Source organism: Danio rerio, chromosome 5, assembly GCF_052040795.2.
Source record: "Danio rerio strain M-AB ecotype USA chromosome 5, GRCz13ab, whole genome shotgun sequence".
NCBI classification, from domain to species: Eukaryota; Metazoa; Chordata; class Actinopteri; order Cypriniformes; family Danionidae; genus Danio; species Danio rerio.
Window position 1 is genome coordinate 27,543,717 of NC_141025.1, and position 25,585 is coordinate 27,569,301.

The 25,585-nt window shown below is 35.3% G+C and overlaps 1 protein-coding gene across 34 annotated transcripts in view; it reads right to left on the minus strand.

Moving 5' to 3' along the window:
- The window catches only part of arvcfb (ARVCF delta catenin family member b), a 428,020-nt gene that overhangs the window by 253,947 nt on the left and 148,488 nt on the right, over window positions 1-25,585 (minus strand). For all 34 annotated transcript variants that reach the window (XM_087252467.1, XM_087252461.1, XM_087252465.1 and 31 more), the window contains 1 exon segment: window positions 3,433-3,532. The gene's annotated coding sequence lies outside the window, so the exon portion shown is untranslated.

Sequence of the window (25,585 nt, forward strand, 5' to 3'; positions counted from 1 at the left end):
CACCTATACATAAAGATTGGGTTATCCATGTGCACACAGGGTAGTCAGCGCTAGCTACAAATAAAGCTAAAACTAAAATGCATCATGGCCAACCAAAGAAAAAGCCGAAGATTCTACACTGTCCTGAAAAATGTATAAACAACAACTCCTTTGGACAGAGTAGGCATCTAAAATGATTTTATTACACCTTAGCTTTAGAATGTCTAGCTTCATAGCTGCTTTATTATTTCACTGAGGAAAAACTACATTGTCATAGTCAATACTGCCTTAAATTTGGGATTCAAAGCAGCTTCCAGTATAAAACACTGAAGAGATAAGATTGTTTTTTGGAGGAGGAAAGAGCTATTGTTTACCCCTCTCTTTATTCTTTGAAGTGACTCTGGATGCAAGGAGCCTCTTGGAATGAACCGGCAGCAAGAAAGAGTTAGAAGAATATCCTTCAATCCTTAAATAACTCAGTGTGTTATGAGTACAGTACAACAAATCAAAGGCATGCCATGCTGTGACGCCTCTCAAAGAGGATGGATCCTCATTGTATTTATTTACATAGAGAGTATGCCCATTTTACACAGTATTATACATCTTCACAGGATGATTGTACTACAAGAACAGGGAGGCAAGTAAAAACAGATGCATCACACTGTGTTTACTTGCTCAAAAATCTGAATTAATGTTACAATAGGCATGGGCCGGTTTAAGATTATGACTGTATGATAACCTTGGATAAAAACATCATGGTTTTACATTATCACGGTATTGTGATTACTGCTCTAAAATATATTCTTTTTAAATGCCTGGGTAAAAAACAAAAACTTTTTTCCCCTTTGAACAAAATCTATTTCATTTTTTGAGATATTTTAAATATTTTGGAGCAGTAAACATGTCAAGCTAAATTAAAAAAAAATGAATCATTGACTTCTGCTGTCTTCATTAGTTTCAAAAACAGATTTCTTTACTATGTTAAATGACATCTTTGGATATTTTTTCTGCTGGAGATACTATTGTCCTAAAGCAACAAACAAACAAACAAAAAAGGAAATAAATTTTTTTTTCCATACCTTAGAAACGGTATTGCAGAAAATTTTGGCAGTTTTAAAACCTTGACTTTTCCAAACCGCGGTATACCTTAAAAACGGTTATCCTCCCATGCCTATATTACAATCATAACTATTCATTTAAATGAACAAAATTAATAATGAAAATGAGAGGTTTTTTTAGGTTATCTAGAGAAAATATTTTAGAACAACCCATAAAAAATTGTTTTAGTAAAAAAAGAATAAATGGTTATAAATAGTTAATAAATAAGGATTTTTTTCAAGAAGAGCCAAGACAAGAATGGGTTAGGCAATAGTTTTAGGCAATACTTAATTTTTAAACGAAAAATTTGCAGTACAAAATCAGGAAATAAAAGTTACCGGGATCGACGTCCACCACACGATTTCAGTTTTCCCGGAACACAATGTCATTAAACGATGATAGCGCAAAAAAGAGCAACAAATTTCTGAACAGTCTTTGTTTTGTGCCATACAACACTATTGGTCAATCATAGATAATAATTTAAAAAAAAACATGTAGTAACAAATATAAATTGTAACAATCAATTAATAAAGGTATTCACTAGAGCTGTGCGATTAATCGAAATTGAATCGCAATTGCGATTTGAAACGTTGCTATTAGCTAATCGCAAGAGGCTGCGGTATGAAATACATATAATTTAACTTCCGTCTTACTAGCCAATTGAGTGGGCACGCTTTCATTCTGCCCAATCAGAATTCCGCAAGAAAACTATGCGGAACGCCCACAATAAAAAAACAAACAAACAGGAAAGCATGAACAAGCGGGATGATGGCATCTGCCATTTCAGAAGCATTAATAGACTAATTAATATCAAAGAAAAACAGAAAGTCAGTAATATGGGAATATCTTGGTTTATTCACAGACATCAAACAAAACGAGGTTATTTATAAGAGCTGTCACATGATTGTTGTCACAACTAGCAACAAAAAAACCCACAGGTATGAGGAGTGTCTTGCTAAAAATTCAACTAAAAGTATTGCCCGTGACACTCAATCTAGTAGCAAGTAACAGCAAAGAACAACATTTTTGTTTGCTAATACAAGTTAATACTTTTAAGTTCCTTTTTTAGCTAACACAGAAACATCAGAAAATGTGCAATATGCTACAATAAAAGGCATGAACACAGTTTTGTAACAATTCACCATTTTATTTGAATAGTCTGTGGAGCCCTTTAAGGTTGCAAAACTGTGTAGAATTCACGCCTTTAATGGTAGTCGACTGCACGTTTTTTCAATGTTTCAGTTTGAATGCACATCTGAATCAGTTCATTTCTGTTCCTGTCAATATGATTTAGTAGCTACAACAGCCGCAACAATCTCTTAAAAAGAACGACTTAAAGTGAAATTTGGAATACCTGATAAGACTAAAAAATAAAAAAAATTGGTAAAAAAAAATTTCTTTCGGTATAATTTGTTTCTTTATTTTGTTGGTCAGTTATCTACAAAATAGTTCAGGTGAAGTGATGTGCGAATTATTTTTTTAATAATTAAGGTATTATGAATTCAATTCTAGTAAGCCTATTATAACCTTAAATATTTAAATTAAATAAATTCTTACGATTATTTTTTCTAAACGTTGTGCTGACTCTTCACTCTGGGGCCGAGGATTGAAGTGTGTTCTCCACGTTTATCTTTTTATTAGTTCTAAGTCAATAATATTTACCAAAATTTAGTCTTCTTTGTTACACCTTTTAGACAAATACTCCTAGACTTAAATAAGGTTGTAACACTTTTTTTTTATTTCATGGATTTATGTTATGAATTACAATATTGCAATATTACTTGGTATCACAATACTTCAGCTGGTATAGTATTGTAACATGAATTAATGTTATCACGACAACCCTACTATCTACTCAGTTTGTTCATATGTTTTTTTAAAAACTGAATTGAGCTTATTTTGCACGTGTATTCCTATCAATGCATTCTATGGCACCTCTAACAAGGTAAAGGTTAAAAAATTGTTGTGTAAAAAATGGCCCTGGAAAGATTGCCCCTTAATGGAAAAGTCTATATCACAAGCACACACATTTGAACTGTTATTAACAACTGAGCACTATTAGCAGGCTGTATCTAATAGAGATGGTTGTTATCTGTCATTTTTGCCTCTTGTTTGCACAGAGTCAAGCATTTTAAACAGAACATTCATATATTCATATTCCTTATTATTATCCATTGTCTTTTTAACCACATTATGATGACTGATCTGCAATCAAAATGGTCAAAGAAAACCATCATAACCTCGCAGCATGTTTCATAGTATGATAAAGAAACAGAACAAGTGGTGCAACAGGCGAAATGATGTGTGCAGTAATGAATGAGAGAAGTGAAAACAGACAGACGCTTGGGCGGGTACCTTTGATGTTGGCAGTCGGGCAGTCAGTGTGCGCGTGTGGACGTGGGTTAAGGCTGTTAGAGAGGGCTCGCTGGAACTGGAGCTCTCCTCCCAAGAACCTCTGCAAGAGAGAAACGACAACAAATATGCATCAAACGCATGCGATGGGGCCAATCCACGCCGCATCATTAGCAGGCTTATTTACATATTACAACTGTGAGTCGATACAGCCACACTCTTCCCCCCCATAGGGTTCAAGCTGAGAATGCGAAGAGCTGGGATGTGTGGCTCTGGATTGTTTACTTCAGAGTTATAAATAGTTTCATTTCTCCTCATTATGGAGTAATGCCACAGCATTGTATTTACTCAAAGGCGTTCCACAAATTAACATCTGCATAATGTTGAGCCTCAATCCAGACAGGAATGGGCTAATGTGCATGGCAAGTGTTTTTCAGCCACCTTCCGGTGAATAATTCCAGTACAATCGGTTAAATAGAATTAAGCATTTATTTAGATGTTCACACGTAAAATGAGATGACAGGCCGTTTAAACGCAAGCTGCATCAGAAACAGCAGACGAGCGCTGAAAATAAAATACATTTCCATAATTAAAGACAATGGAACAATGGAATTTAACAAAGTGCTTCTTGCCTGGTCTGAGACCCACTTTATATCACATAAAAAATTATCATATGGGGCATATGACGTGTATTTAAAAAAAAAAATTAATAATTATTTTTTAGGGGTTTTGAACTTTATTATGATAGGAAAGTAAAGATGTCAGACAGGAAAGCATTGGAAACAGACAGAGTGGAAAGACCAGGAAAGGACCTCGAACCGGGAATCGATCTCGGGTCGCCATGAGCACGTCAGTGCTATATATTGGCATACAGCAGTGGTTCTCAAAGTGGGGGTCGCGGGACAATGAGAGGGGGTCACTTGGTTATTTCCAAAAATCTAATAAATTTGAATAAACGTTTTAAATTACCATTGTTTATCTATAACTTACAGAAGATTATAGCCCCTTTCACACATACAGACCTTTCCGGAAAATTACCGGCAATTTTCCGGAAAGGTTGTATGTGTGAACAGGTCCTTTTTGAAAATACCGGTAAATTCGTTCTGGCTATTTTCCGGAAAGAGAAGTTGTAACATTACCGGCAATTTGCCGGAATGCTGCGCTGTGTGAACGCAGAAGGAATATTTCCGGAATAAGCGCGTGCACGTCTAGAACGTGCTGACGTAAGACTTCTGCTTTAGCCAATCACAACAGTCAGACGCATTTACGTCCGCGCGGTTTGTGAGAATAAAAGCCTTTGAATATTTTTCCAGACGCATTTAGCTGCTAGAAGTTAGTCAGATAACGTTTATATGTTCTCCTTAATGCCAACTGTGCAAATAATCATCAATAAGATGCTTATGATAAGCCGTTGTTTGTTTACCTTCAAGCTTTGCGTGTGCCCATGAAACAGCCTGTGAGCGGCAGCACACGCACATATTATGAACATCTCGAAATGCGAATATGATCCTGTGAAAGTTGTTTACAATATTGATCATCATATACAAGCGCAGCCGTTACAAGCGCAGCCGTTTAAAGCTCATTTGTGGTGAATGATGTCAGAATTTACCGGTATTTTGGAATGGATGTGTGAATGCTCTTTTCCGGAAAATTTCCGTAACGTCCTCGCCTGTGTGAACAGCGCTTTTTTGAACATACCGGTAAAGTCGTTCCGTAAATTTTCCGGATATTTTCCGGTATCACTGTGTGAAAGGGGCTAATAATAGTTACATAAAAAGGCAACATCCAAACAAAAAGCCATCAGCCTTTCATTTTTTCCCCATTGGGTCGCAACCCCTGGGATTTTTACATTAGATTAACGACAGAGCAATAGCGTCACTTGCAGCAGATTGATTTTACGGCACTAGATAAACTTTCTGACACCTTTATGCAACTTATGTACATTTAAAATAAATACAGACATGACTGAATTAGTCTACAAAATTAAACCAAGAAAAGACTTGTGATGTAACTTAAATATTGTGCCCACCAGTCTTATTAGGTAAGGTTAATATTAAATAAAGTTAAAAATATATATATAGTTCTTAGACTGTTGCACTTTTTGTGTTGTCAATATGCTTGTGTTTATAGGCCTATTGGTTTGTGTGAGCAGTTGCGTACAACATTTGTATGATTATAACCACTTTCGAAAATAGTGGGGGTCGCCAGTCATTGGCATTGTTATTTTGGGGGTCTCGGGTTGAAAAGTTTGAGAACCCCTGGCATACAGTACCACTAGGCTATTGGCGCCTACATAGGACTTGTATGTGGATATAACTCAGTTTTTTGACCACACTTCGTTATTATTGTTCATTTGTTCATTTGCTGGAAATTAGAACTGAATTTAGAAATAGTTTTGAAACAAATCTCTGTGCTTAGCTCCACGAAAGTGAAGGAGTAGAGTAAAAGTGAAGAGAAAGAGAAAGTGAAAGTAAAGAGGCAGAATGGAGGAGGTGATTCTTTATCCTCGTGGTGCAGATGGTCTGTTTAACTGTTTTCTTACTGGTGAAGTGTTTTTCCACTTACAAAGTTCGCCATGTAAAAAGAAAAAGGGCAATTCAAGAGTTTACACTTGTACACTTGTTTACATCACTGATGATTGGAAATAAAGCTAGTTTGGCATGCTGTCCCGGGAGAGGGCCCTGAGCTCGTAAGAATCTCGGGCCCGGGGCTCACTCCCATTTGCAGGGCGAGTGAGGAGTTTGAGCTCAGGTAGATCCTCGAGCACCCACCCTCCCTCTTTGTGTCTGATTTATCTGTGATAAGTTATTTTGGTTAATTTGGCAAGTTTGGTTATTTAGGCAAGTCACTGGACAACAGTCTGTAGCTAATCTGAAAAAACAAAAATGTTTAATGTGGCTAATAATATTGACTCAAAATATTCTTAATAGTTTAAATCTGCTTTTTCTAGCCAAAATATATCTACACAAAATAATAGCAAAAATATAACAGGAGATATTGTGAAAAAAAAATCACAAGGGCTAGTAATTTTGCCTTCAGCTGTATATTTAAAAAAAACAACTAAAAATTCTTTAGGGTTATTGTGCAGTGCCACTTATTATTTATTCCCAAACCTAAATTCAGTTTAGAGTTTCTTTATATTTCCTTCTATAAGCCTCAGCGACTGCTTATGAAAAGGTAAAAGGCCAAAAATAGACAATAAAGGTGCACTGAGAAATGAATCTCAGCTTAGCAGGCTTCAAAACGAGATTTCTGAGGCGAAATCATCTAAACGTAAACATCAGTGACTTAAAAGCAGAATGACCCCGACGATCCCATTTAAAAGCACAAAAATATGAGGTAATATTTTTTCATTTTGCTATCATTTTCTCTGTATTTCCCTATGATCTTCCAGCTGCACTGGAGAGACTCAGGGGTAATTTCTCAAACTCTTTCCGCAAAACAATTCTTTAACACACTTATTCTTACTCTGCTAAGGATTACAATATCTTTCCCACAAGGGACTCTTCTCCGCTTCGACTTCAAGGACAGACATGCTCAAAGCACCTTGGATTTGTGGGACTGACATCAAAGGTGAGCAAAGTCGGAATACATTTGTTATCAGGTCTCTCTTTCTCTCTGTCTGAACTGAGCATTACTTTACGCGCTCTGCGCAATTGTGTGTTGTATTAAATCCATGTCAGTGTGCAGCTAAAATGTCTGCACTTAGTTCATGTCGAAGAGCATAAACAGAAGATGGAAGTGTTAGAGAAAGTTACTTTAGAAAGTACTGCATTACAATATTGAGTTACTCCCCCAAAAAGTAACTAGTTGCATTACTTTTTATGGTTAGTAATGTGTCATGTTACTTTTGAGTTACTTTTACATTACTTTTTCTGATTTGGCTGAGGCTTAATCTGTTTCAGAACTGGCAGGGTTTTTTTCCTTCTCTTTTTTAAATAGAGGTGTTCTGCAATTAACAAAACACTGCATAACCTTCATTTGCCTAATAAAAAAACACACACACACAAATATTTATGTAGGATAATGTTATCTTCTGAGAAATTCCTGACCCCAGAGCTAGTCCAGTTTCTGGTTAACGAAGAGAAGCTTTTTGAACACATTTCTAATAACTAATTTATTTTATCTTTACCTTGATGACAGATATTTTTTCAAGACACTTCTATACAGCTTAAAGTGACATTAAAAAGCTTAACTATGTTAATTAGGTTAGCTAGGCAGTAAATGGTAATTAGGCAAGTTATTGTATAATGATGGTTTGTTTTGTAGACATTCCAAAAAATATAACTTAAAGGGGCAAACAATTTTGACCCTAAAATGGTTTTTACAAAAATGTAAAAACTGATTTTATTCTAGCCAAAATAAAACAAATATGACTTTCACAAGAGGAAAAAATATTATCAAACATACTGTGAAAAATTCCTTGGTCTGGTAAACATCATTTGTAAAATATTTTAAAAAGAAAAAAATTCAAAGGGGGGCTAATAATTGTTCAACCGTACATGTCATATATTTACCAATTAATGACAGTTAAAACAATGCGTTTGCTACTTGTACTTTTTGTGTCTGATTGAAAAGTAAAATCACTGTCCATTCTGAAAATCCTCTTTTCCTTCTCTTACATGTGTTCAAAATGAAGAGAATATTTCCATCGCAGAATTGCAAGGCTCCGCCATCTTCCTTTCTGTCTTCTGCATTCTCTCATTGCATGCGGGATTCAACATGACTATGATCATTTTAATTTACCAATTAATTTTTTAAAAGTAAATTAACTAAACTAAAAGTAACTCAAATATTATTACTTACTTTACTTGTTACTTAGAAAATAAATATTACGTAACTCGTATTACTTTTAATGCGTTACACCTAACGCTGGCCACAACTCTTAACTCTTACACCATTACAAATGGATATCACATGCAAGGTCATGTTCAAAGCCTGCGCCCTATAATATTGGACTTTTCAAATCCAATAAGTAAGGTTCTCCCTGTTTTCATTTTAAAAATATCCATTACGCCGTAGAGAACCATGGCAAAACAAACAGAAGTAAGCAACATTTGCAGTGTTTTAATTCACCCCTACTGATACAGTATGTTTGTCAATACTGCATAGATTAAAAAAAGAAAGAGTTGTACGATTGCAGGCTTACAATCAGGATTGCTTTAAAAATAGTTTTGTTCATATAATTTATATACTCTCAAAGAAAAGTTCTTTTGCTGCTTGTTCAAACTACTTATTTTAAAATGAGTTGAAGCAACTAGGGATGCAACGATTTTAGATTTTGTGTGTACGATTATAGTCTGAGGGATAATCATGATTTCACGATTATCACGATTATTATGCATTCATTCATTTCAAAACACTACTAGTTTATAAAATCATATGAAAACTCTTTATATTTTAAAGTGTTGTTTATTGCTGCTCAGTAATAAATTAATACAGCACAAACTAATAATAATAACAAATAACAGTCCATTTCTGTCTTTGGTCTTAAAAATAAGTGAAAGAAGTTTTTGGCATTTAAACATAAGTAATGTTTTACATGAAAATAAATGATATGTAAAAAGATAAAACATATTATTTGTCTGATGTAAATCTAAACTACATATTAGCTAAGTATTTCCATTTTAAAGAGAACAAGTAGTCACAGGCTGCTAAACCTCTGTCTGAAAGGCACATTTGATCAATTATATTATGACCGTGTTTGGTATTTTCATTTTGTATTTTTTTTTCTCATTAGAGTAGTATCGTTCTTTCAACTACTGTAGGTGCATCTAGAAAGCGTGAGCCCGTCGCTGTCAATATGCATGTGCAAGCTGCATACCACCACTAGAAATAATGAACTTGTACGTGCAAAAGATGTGATATGTGAACAGCCCTTAGTTAATAGCCTCAGCCATAGTTGAAAAATTAGCCTTTAATACAGTGTGTGTGCATATTAGCTTTGGTGTACAAGCTCGGAACTTTAAATTGCGCACAGTTGGCATTACTTTGTTTAGTTGCAGCAGTTTCGTTCTGTGCAGAAACGCGGTGTTGAGAAGCCTTTGCGATTAGTTGACAAATTAAACCATGACAAATAAAAGCTCAGTTAATAGTGAAATCGGTTATCCGTTGCATACCTAGACGCAACACAATTATTCTATTTTTTGGGGCAACTTTATTGTTTTATTTCCAATCCACTTAAATTCGTAAAAACTATTAAGTACTTTTTTATCTAATTGTTTTGGGATAACATGAAGGATTTGTGTGGAATTTTTACAGTGTAATCTACAGCGGGTTCTAATAATGTGCAGTCTGATGTCCATTGAAATAGACAAAAATATTCCATTAAAGAATCATTTTATTTTTATTTGGTATCATTTATGGAAGTGAAAGCGTATGTCTACATTTTTCTGAAAATTGAAACATAATTTAAATCCGAAGGAAGATATACTGTATAAATGTATTAGTCCTTGAAACATAAAGAACAATTACCATCATACAATTAGTGCTGTTTTGAAATGAACAGGATATACACCAAACATTCTATAGTTTTTATTCAGTACAAAGTATATATTTGACAGCATTCACTCTCATATAAAAGTGAAACAGACAGCCAAAATGGTAAGAAATTAGCTTAAAACGGAGGGGGATACTAATCAAAGGCAGAAGATTTTGAGTTTGGACTAACAGCAGCTGTGAAATACAGTCCCCTTTCATTACAACCATGCAGATGATGTCACATAATTTATTTCTGAGCTGAATGACTTAAGGCCAAGAAACACATTGCCAAAGCAAAGAAGAAACCAGAGAAAATCTAATTAATGGAACAGTTGAACCAAAAATGAAAATTCTGTCATTATACATCCTCATGCAGTTCCAAACCAGCATGCTGTTATTCCTTCATTTATTTATTTATTTATTTTTAGGGAACCAGTGAAACAAACATTTTAGAAACTTTACGCAGTTCATTGTAACCACTTCTGTCAAGATCCAAAAACAGGAGGAAAATAATTTTCCAGCACAACCAGACTGTTTTTGAATCCATTCAGCTCCATACAGCTTCCCTGTAAATATTAATTAATAAATCCATGACTGTTTTCTGTTGATGATTTCGACTTGCATTATGAGACCTTGACTTATGCTCCAATTTTTCATATTGAAAAGTTGAACAAAGTTGCTTTTTCTGATAACTCATGTTTATAAATTAGTTAAATTGTAACATCAACAGTTGTTGGAGCTGAGCTCAAGGTCATGCGATTTGACAAATACATAATTTAAAATACAGTTTATTTTTTATGCCTGTTAGACATTCTGATGACTACCTTTGCACTGTAAAAAATTGCCCACTGCCTTAAATTTTCTAGCTGAATCAAATAAACTTTTTCTAGTCATCTCATATTATATCAATCAAACGAACTAAAAATATTAAGTAAAAAAATAGTATCAGGGTTCAACGCTTAGGATTTTTTCTACTGGTCTGAATGGGCCAGTGGTTTAGATTTTTACTTGCCCTGCCAAAATTTTCACTGGCCCCACCAAAAAAAAAAGGGAAGTTAATAGCTATTTTTAGCCACATATTTTAAATAAAGAGTCAAAAATAAAGTCTGTAAATCTAGAATTTCAACACTTAAAAAAAATGTAAATAAAAGTGTTATGCAAGCAAAAAGAGCAGTATGGAAAATGTGCAGGTATTTTATTGCGGTTTGAAATTATTTAACAAAAGGTGGCTGACTTGTCAAACTGACGGAAAACTGTGCAAAACATCACTTCATTTTTATTTTGTCGTGTTGTTCCCACGTAAATGTCTACTTCCAAGATGTTAGAAACAGACGTTTTCTTTTAGCCTTATAATTTGATGTTGCCGCCATGTTGCCGTTTCTTTGCTGTACTGATTGTTACCAGGTTACGGAAAAAAATAGCATGCTCAATCAGATAAGAGGAACCGGAAACTTTTCTACATCACAGAAAAGGTAGTGTTTAAAGACTTAAAAGCACAAACTTAAAATGCACGCAATTGACAAATAGTCAGACAAATTAAATGCAAGTGACAAGGCAGCACTTTCCCAATCGGGCCAGTAATGATCCGGTCTAATGTCCCAAGTGTCTCTCACGCTGGCCCTGGGCCACCGGGCAGTCCTTACTGTTGAGCCCTGCAGTTTGTTAAAAAATAATATGCTAAAAATATTTGACTTTTAATAGTCAGTTTTTACAGTGTGTAACCATAAGTCTGCTAGTCCCTTTAAAATTATATTGTTAGGTTAGGGTAAGTTGACAGGTAGTTGCAAAATTACTTATAGTAAGAAGAATTTCTAAATGGGATCATTAAATTAAAGTCTTTGTCAATATCGATAGCCTAAAAAACAAAAACAAAGTGTCACCTGAATACTACAATTTCAACTTAATCAAATCAAAACAATCACTTTTATTGTCACATCATCAGCAGCATGTGTGCTATGATGAGTGAAAAGCTTAGGTGTTGGCTCCAGACAGTGCAAAACACAGACAACAGCATGCTCCAAGAAACAAAACAAAAACTTTAAATAAAATAAACTTTAAATAAACTTTAAGTAATAGTAACAGATGGTGATTGCTGGTTGCATCTTTCCCAGCTATAAAAACAAGTTATTTTTTTCTTAAAAAGTTACTATTATAGTTTTTGAGTTAGAATCTCTTCACAGCATTTAGCAATAATAATGATAATATATTTATCCTGGTAACACCTTAGTATGGGACAATTTCTCACTAGTGACTTTTCACTTGACTATTAATAAGACATTGGCTGTTTATTAGTACCCATAAAGTACATATTATATATTGTTAATCCCACCCAATTCCTAAACTCAATTACTACATTAATAACTCTTAATATGCAGCAACATATAAGTTTATTGTGCTAAAAGTCGCAAAGTTAAAGGTTTGTTAATAGTGTGACCTTTTTTCCTTAACGTTACTAATAATTAAACTGCATTTACTAATTCAAGTGAAAAATCAAATGTATAACTACAAGCTTTAGATATTTTTTAATGCAGTGAGGGAAATAAGTATTCAACATGTCACCACTTTTGTCAGAAAACATACAGGAGCTGTTGATTTGAATTTTCACCAGATTTTGGTAACAACCTAAGAAATCCATATATCCAAAAGAAAACAATATTAATTAGTTTAGAAATTTATTTATTTAGAAAGTTATGTGTAACAAAATGAAATTACACAGGGAAAAATGTATGGAACACATGAAGAAAGGGAGGGTCTAAAAGGCAGTGAAAGCCCAGACATCTCACAGTAGTTACTCAGCAACCCTCTGCCCTTTGTCATTGTAAGTTAATATCAGCTGCTTTAGTCCAACATCTCCTCTACCAGGATAATGACGATGAAACCAGGGTGGACATTTCAGCAAGACAATGATCCAAAACACAGCCAAGGAAACTCAAATGCTTTCAGTAAAAGAAAATCAAGCTGTAGAATGACCCAACCAATCACCTGACCTGAATCCAATAGAAAATACAAATTAAAGATAGATTGATAGATGAGACCCACAGAATCAAGATCGTTTTTTTTTTTATTAAACTCACACCTCAAAATTCCTGTGACTTTATTTTCTCTATGACACCAAAAAAAGCCATTTATATAAAGTAATAAATGCATTTCAGTAGTTCAGTACATTCTCCTTGTGTCATTCTATTGTTATAACGTATAACATTTTATTTTCATATTTTATTTGTTTTGTTATATTTTTATTTTTGAATTGTTTGTTTTTTTTCTTTACCAAAATCTGGTTCAATCCCATGTCAACAGCTCATTTAGATTATTTTTTTTACAGAACAAAGACGACATGTTGAACGCTTATTTCTCCCAATGTACATCTGTTCATAATAATGTACAGTAGGTTCTAATAATGTGAAGTCTATAAAATGAGAAACTTATAAATTTTAACTTAAACTGTTATATTGTTCAAGTTTGTAACCTTTAGAAGAAAAGCAAACCCAACTGCTACCTTAATAACTATTAATATGAAGCAAATTAGAGGTATATTGTGCTAAAAGTCATAGTTAATGATTTGTTAATAGGGGAAAATGAACTTTAAAATTAAGTGTGACCCTTATTCCTTAAAGTTACTAATAATTAAACTGGTAATGGGCTCAATTCTGATTCCTGATCCCAAAAAGACCTTTTCCCTTGCACTTAAATTCAAATAAATAACAAGCATGTTTAAAATGACACAAGAGTACATCATGACAGATATTTTCAATTCAGTTCTTCAACATACAGAACTATAGTAATCACCATATCAAGGCCAGATCAGAGAGAGAAAAATAAAACATCCAATGCAATAGATCTACAAGTTTAGTAGAAAATCTTGCTCGGCAAGATCTAATTGATTGCGGCGCCTTCAAAGAGACTGGCCCAGGAATGGATTTCTCTCTTTGAGGCATATCCTGTGTGAACAGCAGACAACGTAGCTTCCCTCTGCGAGTGCTTCGACAGTAATGCAGGCAGTGCAGCCGCTGGAGCATCTTAATTAGAGGACAAAGAGAAGACAGAGACTGGATGCTGTGGAGAGTCGGAATCGCTACTGAAAAGGAACAACTCTTTTAGTCTGAGGTGGCAAGGTCAGTCTGACCTGACACATCCGTAGAAAATGTCTTAAAAAGCTCTGCTGAAGAGACTGTGTGGGTGATAGATGAAGTAACAGTTTTAAATGAAGACGCACTGAGGCGTTGTTTTTTTCCACATGTCAATGTTTATGAATAGATTACACCAAAAAGAACATGAGTAGACTTGAAAAACTCTACATCAGTTTAAAGCTACATCCCCTAAGCACCCATTGCAGCTAGTTGTTTTTCAAAGGAAAGCTTTTAAAGAATGTATTTGCTAAATTTGTGTAAGTTTTGCAGAAAACGCTTATTAGATATGGCGTACATATCATGTAATAACAACACACACACACACACACACACACACACACACACACACACACACATTTCTGTACATCACAGTTTATTTTGAAAGGTAAGAGTCCACACAAAAACATCCCATCAACCACATTTAGTCCATCAACACAATAGTGTTGAATTATGGATGGTTATTCATTTGTTTATGTCACCATTTCTGCCAGAGACCTGTTGTTTACACCGTTTTACCATGGTACTTACACGTGAAAACATCATCTTTGTAGTAAAAGGCAAGTCTATGTCATAGCTTGCAGTGTTACAGATAAAATGAGAGCGCAATCTGAATAAAAATCAAAGTTGTAGTTACTAAAATCGAAACAAAATCGAGTGTTTTGGCCGTCTGCATGTCTCAGTTACAGCTATCCATCAGTCACAGAAGTTACTTCCTACTTCCCAGAAGTTTGACTGACAGAGAAACGAGTACACACTAAGTACATTGTATTTACTGTAATTTCTGGTGCAAATGTCCATAGTGGTTAAGACCACATAATATAAAGTAGGACATAAAATTGTAGTTGATTCAACAAGAAGAAAATGCTGCACTAAACCTCGTGTTAATATATTAGTTAAGTCTGAGTTATTAGCTAATGTATGTTATTGGGGCGTTATTCTAAAGTTGCAACTTTTCCTCATTTACTAACAGTTAATAAATGAAGAATAGTTTGCAATCTTTAGTAAGTAATTTAACAACAGCTTCTTCATGATCTATTACTAATTTATTAGGTATAGTTATAAATCATTAAAGTACAGTTAACAAGTCATTTATAACTTGTTAACTAACAGCTTGTAAGTTATCTGTTGGTTATCTATAAGGCACAATTATAAATAATTAACAAACTATTAAAAATAATTTAACAAGTCATTTAACATGTAATTTAACAAGTAATAAACTAACAGTTTATTACTGATCGATAAACTAGTTATAACGGATAGGTATTCTAAAGTGTTACCTAATATTTTTGTGTAATAAATCGTTATTTTCACCATTTTTTTTGAAAGTCTCACATTTACTATAATTACATGCATTATGTAAGACTTATCAGTTAATCAGACAGATTGATTTCTCAATGTCCATTAAAATCCCACTGGTTGGTCAAACACTGCTCTCATCATAAACAACAAAGTAGATATATGAACAATTTCAATGTTTCAGATGCCATTACAAGAGTTCAAAGCTTCTGAAAGACTAACATCAAGGACCACTTTTCTGCTTGTGTAGCCAGAATATGACATACATTTCCCTTAAACACACACACACACACAAAGTAGCCCTTAATTGAAAAGTTCATATCTGGCCCTGGTCGATTACATCCCTTTCTTCTGGCTATTAACTAGAAAAGAATGATCAAAAAACAAAGCTTTGAAATGGTGGAAACTTGAAAATATCATCTATTAATGCACTTTTGCATACAGCTCCAAGTCATCAGATCTATTCGTCATCTACTTCCAAAGTCAATTGTGCTCTAATGACTTTAACAATCCCTCTCTAGCAGTTGGTAACCTTCACACACCCTTCAAAAGCTGTCTTTTATGTTGCTTTGTCTTTGCAGTTCGTCGCTTCAAATATCCATTTGTCAACTTTAAACAGCCGTGTATCTCTCACACTCCTTCATCATGCAAAATGTGAAGGAACCTTATTAGTCTTCTTGTCACCGAACACAGTGGTTCTTAACCAATTATCCTGTCAAGCTTTTCAATGTCTAAAAGATTATTCAAGGGAAGTTATGTTTATTAAAAAAAAAAAAAAAAAGCTTTATTGCTTTGCCTTTTATGCCTTTTTCATTCTGCCAAAAACAGAAAAAGGCATAATTATATTTAAAAAGAAGGCAAGTCATTTTCAAGGTGGTTAATATGAATGTTACTGATGACATCTTTATGGCTCCTTAACAAAAACTAGTTTTGTATCACCAACAATGGCTACGTTCAATTAGCCTTTCCACTAGACAGTTCAGCCTTGGGTTTACAGCAGTGGCATGTGGTGAGGTTTGTGGCTGGTGAGGCGCAGACTCTTTCAAAGTCAAAACTCAGATTTTTAAACATATTCACCCAATATATTTGCCAACTACCGATTGCGTTTTATATATCGTCTCAGCATTCTTTCTATAGACATGGCAGGTACATATTGTGCCAAGGTAGAATGTAAAATGCATAGCGATTTAACATGCCTCCCAAAAAACATCCAGCTGGATGTTACACACAACTATACAACACAATCTCACAGCAATTCGTAACTTTTTGATTTAGTGGCTAATTCGTATGAATTCGTACAATCTAATTCGTACATTTTAGTACGATTTGCTCATCCCCCAATGATGATTTAGGGGTGGGGTTAGGTGCCACGCCTCCTTTTCAAAATCGTACAATTTTGTACGAATGAACTCGTACAAATTTGTACGAATTAGCCACTAAACTGGCAAAACGTAAAATACTTACGTTTTCTCGTGAGATCAGGCTGCAACTATAACAAGTGACAAATAACAAGTAGCACAGATCAGTGAACAAATATTCATTTTATTATTAGTATACATCTGATGATGGCAGACAACGATTGCCTCACCCCCTGACCGCACATCCTTTGTTTACAGTAAATATGCCAATAAATATAAGCCACATTGTGCAAGACTAGAGGAACAATTGTGATGTTTTCTGTATTTTTCAAGGTCATTTGTTGGCTACTCAAGTCATTTTAGTTGCTTCATCATTATCTTCCTCAGAGCTGAAGCATTTCTTTAAACCTTTCCAGAAAAAAAGATATATACCTGGTGCAATGTTGTGACCTCATAGACTACATCAGCCATCATGCCATCTGAAATTACATGTAATCAAAACAGCAGAAAAAACAAGCGTTTTCCATTTCCAAGTATTCCAGTCATCTTGCTGCTGTAATTGGAGGCAAAGCTGAAGACAGATATGGTTGAAATGCCCTTTCATTCTCTGCTGCCCACAGCAGGGCCAGGATGCTAATTGAGAAACACTATTGAAAATGACTACCTATCATTATTAGCCCTCTCAAAGTAGTGATAATCTTCCAAAGCGGCTTCATTTGCAAGCAGCAAGCACTCAAGACCATTCTGACCTTTACAATGTCCCCATTCGCAACAATAAATAAAAAGAAAAACACTTCAGAACTTTACATCACAAATTCTTCAAGACTCTGCATCCTTCCTTGGAAGAAGAGATGAAAAATAAATAAAAAAACCTTCACGATTGGCTTATTTATCAGCCCACAGATCTGCAGGGAAGAAAGATTTTTAGAAAATGTATTATCTTCCACCATATGGAGCCACAACTACTTCTGTCCCTTTAAAGCCCGTCCACTGACCTGTTTATCATCCGGTCATTTTATGCGTGATCCTTTGAATTCCAAATTTTAGCACCATAAATGGCTACGTATAAAAAAATATCAGCGGACACAAAGTCATTTAACTCCCAAGTGAGTCTCAGTTGCATCCAAATGATAAAATTGCAGCCTCACAAATATCACCCAAAGGCATCCCTTACAGTGCTGAAAATGTCACTATCCCCCTTGAGGAGTGAGCACGAACATCTGTGGGCAATGTCAACCTTTCACTGATACACAACATGACTGACAGAACAATAGAACAATAGACAAAACAGCAGAAAGACTAATAGAAAGAATCAGGAAAGAATCTATCTTTCTCTCTCTCTCAGACAGACAGAAAGACAGACAGACAGACAGACAGACAAAGGGATGGATGGAAGGATGGACAGACAATTGGTAGACAAATGGACCCACAGACAGATGGATAAACTCCCAGACAGACAAGAAGATGGATGAAAGAATAAATGGATGTACCGACAGATATATAAACTGACTGACAGACAGACAGACAAAGAGATAGAAGCATGGATGAACAGGCAGACATGATGGAGAGACAGAAATGATGGATGGATGGATGTACAGACAGACAGAAAGATAACCTCACAAACAAAGGGATGGATGGATGGATGGATGGATGGATGGATGGATGGATGGATGGATGGACAGACGCATGGACGGATGGCTTGAGAGACGGGTCAATGGATGGATGGATTCAAGAATGGATGTACAGATGGATGGATGGACGAACGGACAGATAGATCAATGGATGGATGTTCAGAGAGATGTTCAGACGTATGTTCAGATGAATGGATGGATGGATAGATAAATGGATGGATGGAGGGATGGATGGATAGACAGAAAACAAACGGATGGATTGAAGCACGGCTGGATGGATGGATGGACTGACGGACGGACGAACGAACGGACGGACGGATGAATAAATGGATGGATGGAAGGATGGATGGATGGATGCATGGACGGATTGACGGACAGATGGATCAACGGATGTAAGTATGGATGTACAGATGGATAGAGGGACGGACAGATATGTGGACGGACGTACAGACAGGTGGACGAACGGATGGATGGATGTAAGGATGGATGTAGGGATGGACGGACGTATGGATCAATGGCTGGATGAATGGAAAGGTGGATGTACAGATTGATGGATGGATGGATACACAGAGAGATGGATGGATGGATGGATGGATGGATGTAAGAAAGAATGTACAGATGGATGGATAGAAGGATGTACGGATGGATAATTGGATGGACAGATGGAAAGACAAATGGATAGATGAATTAATGAATAGATGGATGGATGGATGGATGGATGGATATACAGATGGATGTGTGGATGGACGCACAGACAGATGGATCAATGTATGGATGGATGTACAGACGGATGTACAAGTGGATTGATAAATGTACGGATGGATCGGCGTATGAAATGATTGATGAATGGATGGATGGATGGATGGATGGATGGATGGCTGCACGGATGGATGAATAAACAGACAAATGGATGGATGGATGGATGAATAAACAGACAAATGGATGGATGAATAAAAACCTGAATAAAAAACTATTTAGAAGCTGATTAAAAAAATAAATAAAGCATGGACAGTTCGTAAAAGAGAAGGAGGGGAAACAGAGAAAAAAGAAACAAACAGGGAATGAGGTTTGAAAAGCAGCCTGCGGGTCTTTGTCATGGTGTTAATGAATTAACCACTGGAGATTATTACTTGCATGCTTAGACATTACAGGTGCGCTTGTATTAGCACATTAAATGTCTGGGAGGTCTGGAACTAACGGCAACTTCATTTTATTTTAATTCAGCTACAGAACATTAGTTGTAGTGCACAGTTCTATTTGACGCACACTTTAGACAAGCTCTCGCAAACTGCTCTAGGTATTAGGTCCAACACAATAATGTACATTTTTTTTTAAAAGAAAAAGAAAACATATTAGCTCACTTATTTTAAGAGGTCCTAATCATTTTGTCATTGTGATTTTGATAGATTAAAAAAAGAAAAGAAAAGAAAAAAAAAAAAATATATATATATATATATATATTTTTTTTTATTATTATTATTATTATTATTATTTTTTATCTATCAAAATCACAATGACAAACTGATTAGGACCTCTTAAAATCTTTGCATCTATACATCTTTGATAAACTTGTGAACTGTAATTACACTCATGAAGTGATAGAGTGACTTTGGGTCTAAAAACTCAAGGTATATCAATGAGGATTTATGTCACACAGAAATTCTTACAAAGCAAAACAGGCACTCACTTGCAATGGGGTCTATGTACAGCTAGAGTTTTAAAGCCAATGATAAACAGGTAAAAAACTTAAATGTGACTATTTTTAAAAGGTTGTTTTACAGCATCATTGTTAGAGTGTAATTAAAATACATTCAGTTAAACAGACTTAAGCATTTATTTAGTTGTTCAAGCGTAAAACGAGATGAAAGACTGTGTAAACACTAGAGCCGTCAGTAGCAACAGGCAAGCACAAAACTTCCATTAAAAATACAAGGGTAAAATAAACTGTCATATTTTAAAGACATGGTGGGGGGAAATGGAATTGTCCGATCTGAGACCTACTTCATATAGTGTATCTTAACAGGCAGTGAAGATCGCTGATTTTCAAAGAAATCAGATCTGAAACATGACAATTTTGTAATGAAAAGACCTGGAAGCCCTAGGGCTGCCTGGCAGAAAATTAAAAGTCTGTGTGCATATAGCCCATTCATGTACACGATGTATTCATCTCTCACACACTTCTCATAGACTAGAGCAGGGGTGCTCAATCCTGTTCCTGGAGATCTACCTTCCTGCAGATTTCAGTTGCTACCCCTATCAAACACACCTGCCTGTAATTATCAATTGGTGTTCAGGTCCTAATAGATTGGTTAAGGTGTGTTTGATATGGGTAGCAACTGAAATCTGCAGAAAGGTAGATCTCCAGAAACAGGATTGGGCACCCCTGGACCAAGAGTGTCTGCCATATATGGAAAGTGTTCAGGGCCAAAAATGCATGGAATTTATAACCTTGGATCAAAAAACCTTTGTCTTTGATGTTGTATTTTGGCAATTTACATTGCTAAGCACTTCATTTGGACAGCTTTTGAGGAAATTTTCCCATTAATTTTAATTTTGAATCCTCAGATTCCAGATTTTTAAATAGTTGTATCTTGACAAAGTATTGTCCTATCCCAACACATATAAATCAACAGAAAGTTTATTTTGTCAGCTTTCAGTCACCCTTATACAGAGACCCGGAAGGGACGTAATGGTGGGGAAAAAATGGGTGGAAGAAAAAAAAAAAACTAAGTGGGAGAAAAAAAAACAGTGAAAGGAAAATGCACACCCATGAGTACACAAAATGGCACAAAAGGATTTGCTATTTAAACAATGTGGCGCAAAATGTGAAAATTAGCACAAAATTTGCACCAAATTGCACTAAACATGTTCTGCGCCTTATTGTACTGGGTGTATGATAGGGCCCTATATAACTGATACTCATTTTTGTACATTAAAACTGCAGAAAAGCCTGCAATAGCCTAGTGCTTAGCGTGCAGACATATGGTGCAGGAGCACTTTAGGGCGTACCGAGTTCGAATCCCGGCTCGAGGACATTTCCCGTCTTACCCCATCTCTCTCTCCCACTTTGCTTCCTGTCTGAAATACTGGACTATCCACTTGATAAAGGCAAAAAGGCCAAAAATAAATCCTAAAAAAAAAAAAAAAAAAAAAAAAAAAAAAAAAAACTGCAGAAAAGACAGTTCTGGTGTCTGGTTAAAAAAGAGTTACTTAAAGAGTGTTTTGAATTGTGCAAAGCCAGACAGTTTTCTACATGACACAGGAACAAACACGCAGAGGCCACTCCTTTCTGTGCATAACTGAAGTCTAAACTCTTTTCCTTTATTAAAAAAATCCCCTTTATAGCAGCCTCAGATGTAATTCAAGGCATACTTTCAGATTCAATTATTAGAGCTCTGCCTTTCTACCCTGAGAAATGTTCAAGAGCAAAGTGTAATAATGAAATTCCTCTTCTCCCCCCAAAAAATGTTCAAAAGAAAAGGTGTCTTTAATAAATAATACATTTTACCTTATCTGCAGATAGCTGCGATGCAATTACCTCATGCTGCACCATATAGAGTCTATCGGATGAGAAATAAGTCTGAAAAGATAGGAAGCAGCAACTTGACTTACAGAAGCAACGTTATATCCAACTACTCATCTGAACTGTCCTGATATATGGAAGCTATATATATATAATTATGTATGCTTCAGCATTAAATCCCAAAAATATGCTAGTGTGGGTCCACTCTACCTTCAAAGCCTTGAAATAGGCAGATAAAGTATTCATGTTCACTGCCCGGCCCTGGATTTCTACCAGGAGTTTCAAACTGTATTTCCACACCAGCTCTGTGTGACTGTGATGAGGGACAACAGGCTTTGAAGCCAAAAGCTCAGAAAAGGGGAAGTTAAAAGAGAATGGAGGTAAGGAACATTAATATTGCATCAAGATTATTTCATGCAATGGCTACAAGGGATTTTTGTCTCAGATAGTGGAGAGTTGCTAGGGTCTTTATGTGGAGAAAGACATGAGGATAATACACTTTATTATACGTCTGACTCATCAGATACTCCAAAAAGTAGTCTGATTTTTTCAGACAATCTCTGAAGTGTGCAGTACATATAGATGTTCACAATATATATATATATACAGTTGAGGTCAGAATTAAAAGCCCCCTGTACGTATATTGTTGTCCTTAATTTTTATCTTTGCCATGATGACAGTACATAATATTTTACTAGATATTTTTCAAGATACTAGTATTCAGATTAAAGTGCAATTTAAAGGCTTAACTAGGTTAATTAGGCAAGTTAGGGTAATTAGGAAAGTCATTGTAAAGGAATGATTTATTCTGTAGCCAATCGAAAAAACTAAGATGTTGACTTTAAAAGGGCCTTTAAAAAATGAAAACTGCTTTTATTCTAGCCAAAATAAAAGAAATAAGACTTTCTCCAGAAGAAAAAAATTATAGCAAATACTAAGAAAAATTCCTTGCTCTGTTAAACATCATTTGGAAAATATTTTAAAAAGGAAAAGGAGGGCAAATAATTCATTCAACCCAGTATTGGGATACACCCATACGCTCTCTCAATCACAAACTCTCAAACACTACAGACAATTTAGTTTATTCAATTCACCTATAGCTCATGTCTTTGAACTGTGGGGGAAACCAGAGCACTTAGAGGAAACCCATGTGAACATGGGGAGAACATGCAAACTCCACACAGAAATGTCAACTGGCCCAGCCGGGACTCGAACCAGCGACCTTCTTGCTGTGAGGTGACAGTGCTAACCACTGAGCCACCGTGCTGCCCGGGTTAAGAATTTAGATTTTTATTGTATATTTTCAGTTAGGGATGGGAAGTAATGAAAAACATGAAATGCAAATCATAACGGATCAGAAAGAAGCCAAAGGCGTATTAACAGAAAGAATGGATATTTAATGATACTTTAAACAAACAACGTAAAAGAGGGTTGTTCAGAAAAGAAATATCATCAATGCCAACATAATAAAAGAAACAAAACAAACAGAACTTAACTTCGGTGGTAACTGAAACAAGATGATGCCGGTAGAGGTAAACACAGTACAGGATTTACAGGACGAGATAACAGACAGGATGACAGGCAAACTGGTTAGCAGGCAGAAAGGTAGACAGGATACAATGACAGGTAAATGCTGAAGAGAAATGAGTCCGGGTACTAACAAGTAGATGAGACAGTGAATAAGTGAATGTTCCAGGCTTATGTAGTGTGAGCGGGGTGATGAGCAACAGGTGAAGGTGATTAATATTCTGGTGATTGGGGCTGTGTAGGTGTAGTGAATGAATCTGAAGGTCCAGAAAGATTCCTGACAATAAGTAACTGTTATAATTGCATTTTAAATAGGTGAAAATCGAATAACTATTGCATCCCGCAAGTATTAAAGATGACCAAAATGATTACTTTAAAGTTTAATGTAAATTTAAAATGTAGTATTTTAGTAAACGTGGGGGATCTAACCAACAAGGCAACCAATTCTTTGTTTAAAAAACAAACAAAAAAACTTGCAGTCTGTAACCAACCACAGTGCTCATCATCAAGACACAAAAAAAAGGGAAAACAGTGATTGGCGATATTCACTTTGCATTCAGTTCCATATGAATCATACATGATATAAATAATTATAAAGTCAAATGATAGCTTTGCGTGTTTTACAGATGAACTTGAAAGGAACTTGAGAGAAAAGTGCGGTAATGCATTTCGATTCATCATGAACAGATGGTGCTGATATTCAGTATTTCAATATAACATGATAAAAAACATACACAATATTGATATCATGGACACTACAAAATTCATTTCATTAAAAAAACATTAGCGAACTGTGCTCTTTAAATTACATTGAAATACAACATTACTTAAGAACGTAGATGCTTTGACTGTCAATATTGTCTTGTTTGCTCTGAAAGATTCCCTGTCAATTTTGACTCAGTGATTCTTTTTCTGCTGTTAGCTTCTCCATGGAGAGGATTATCTGTAAAGTAATCACTTAAAGTTTAGTCCATTCATAAAAAAAAAACAAAAAAAAAAACATTTGTATAATTTGTAGAACTGCGCTAGTTGTTTTGGCTAATTTTACAATTTGTTTGGTGTGTTTTGATTCATTTTAAAGCTTGTAATACAGCATGAAACTTCAAGGAAACTTAAGTATTTAAAGTACTCGAAAGTATTTCGATTAGGTTACTTAGCCTGAGCAATCTAAGTAAATACATCACGAATGCATGTATTTTGCAGTTTATAGTTAAAAAAAACATTTTAAAAGTAACCTTTCCAGCATTGTGCACAGTGTTTAGTAGTAATTAACTATATGTAATCTGGATTGCATAATTAGATTTTAACAGTTACTTAAAATACTTAATATACTTAATTAGATTATAGATAATTTTTAAATGTTCATCAGATTACAGTTATTTTTTTTTTGTATGATACAGTTCGTTACACTTAAAATGGAATGCTGTATTTACAGATGTCAGATCATTCTTAAGAAGTGTTTTCTCAGCATTGCCACAATGCATATCAAATGAACTCCAGATGAATACATTTGAATAATTTGAATTTCAACATTTAAATTATGCAAAAATAGACAAGGAAAGGTTTGGAAGGTTCTTCTTTCATAACTTGTTATTATCAACTGAACTTCTTTAGTTAATGAATAATATAAAACTTTTTTGTGAACGGCGTGCATGTTCACAACCAGGGCTCGCACCCGCACCGAGTCCTGCAGGAGCGGTGTGTGAGGGGCTCGGGTATGGTTTTCTGCGCACATTCAGAAATGCGTCAGTTTGCTTTTTGATTAAACTACATTGCTTTCACCAGCATTGGTGCTGTTGCACATAGACAATAACTTCTTTATTCCGGGATTACCACTCCAATTAAATACACTTGCATATAAAGTAAATTATATCTCAAAGCATTTAGTAAATTTTGTCTAGCCACAACCATAGTTACACCCCTACTCTTTTACGAGAAGTGCCATGGGATTTTTAAAGACCACAGAGGCTCGGAACCTCGTTTAAACGTCTCATCTGAAAGACGGTGCTCGCTGACAGTATAGTGTCCCCTTCACTATTCTGGGGCATTAGAACTTAAACAGACTGAAGGTTGAGCATCCCCTGCTGGCCTCCCAAACACTGCTTCCAACAGCAACCTAATTTCCCATATTGCCTCCCATCCAGGTACAGGCCAGACTTAGCCCTGCTTAGCTTCAGTAAGTAAACAGTCTTGGTAATGTTTAAGTCATTTCAT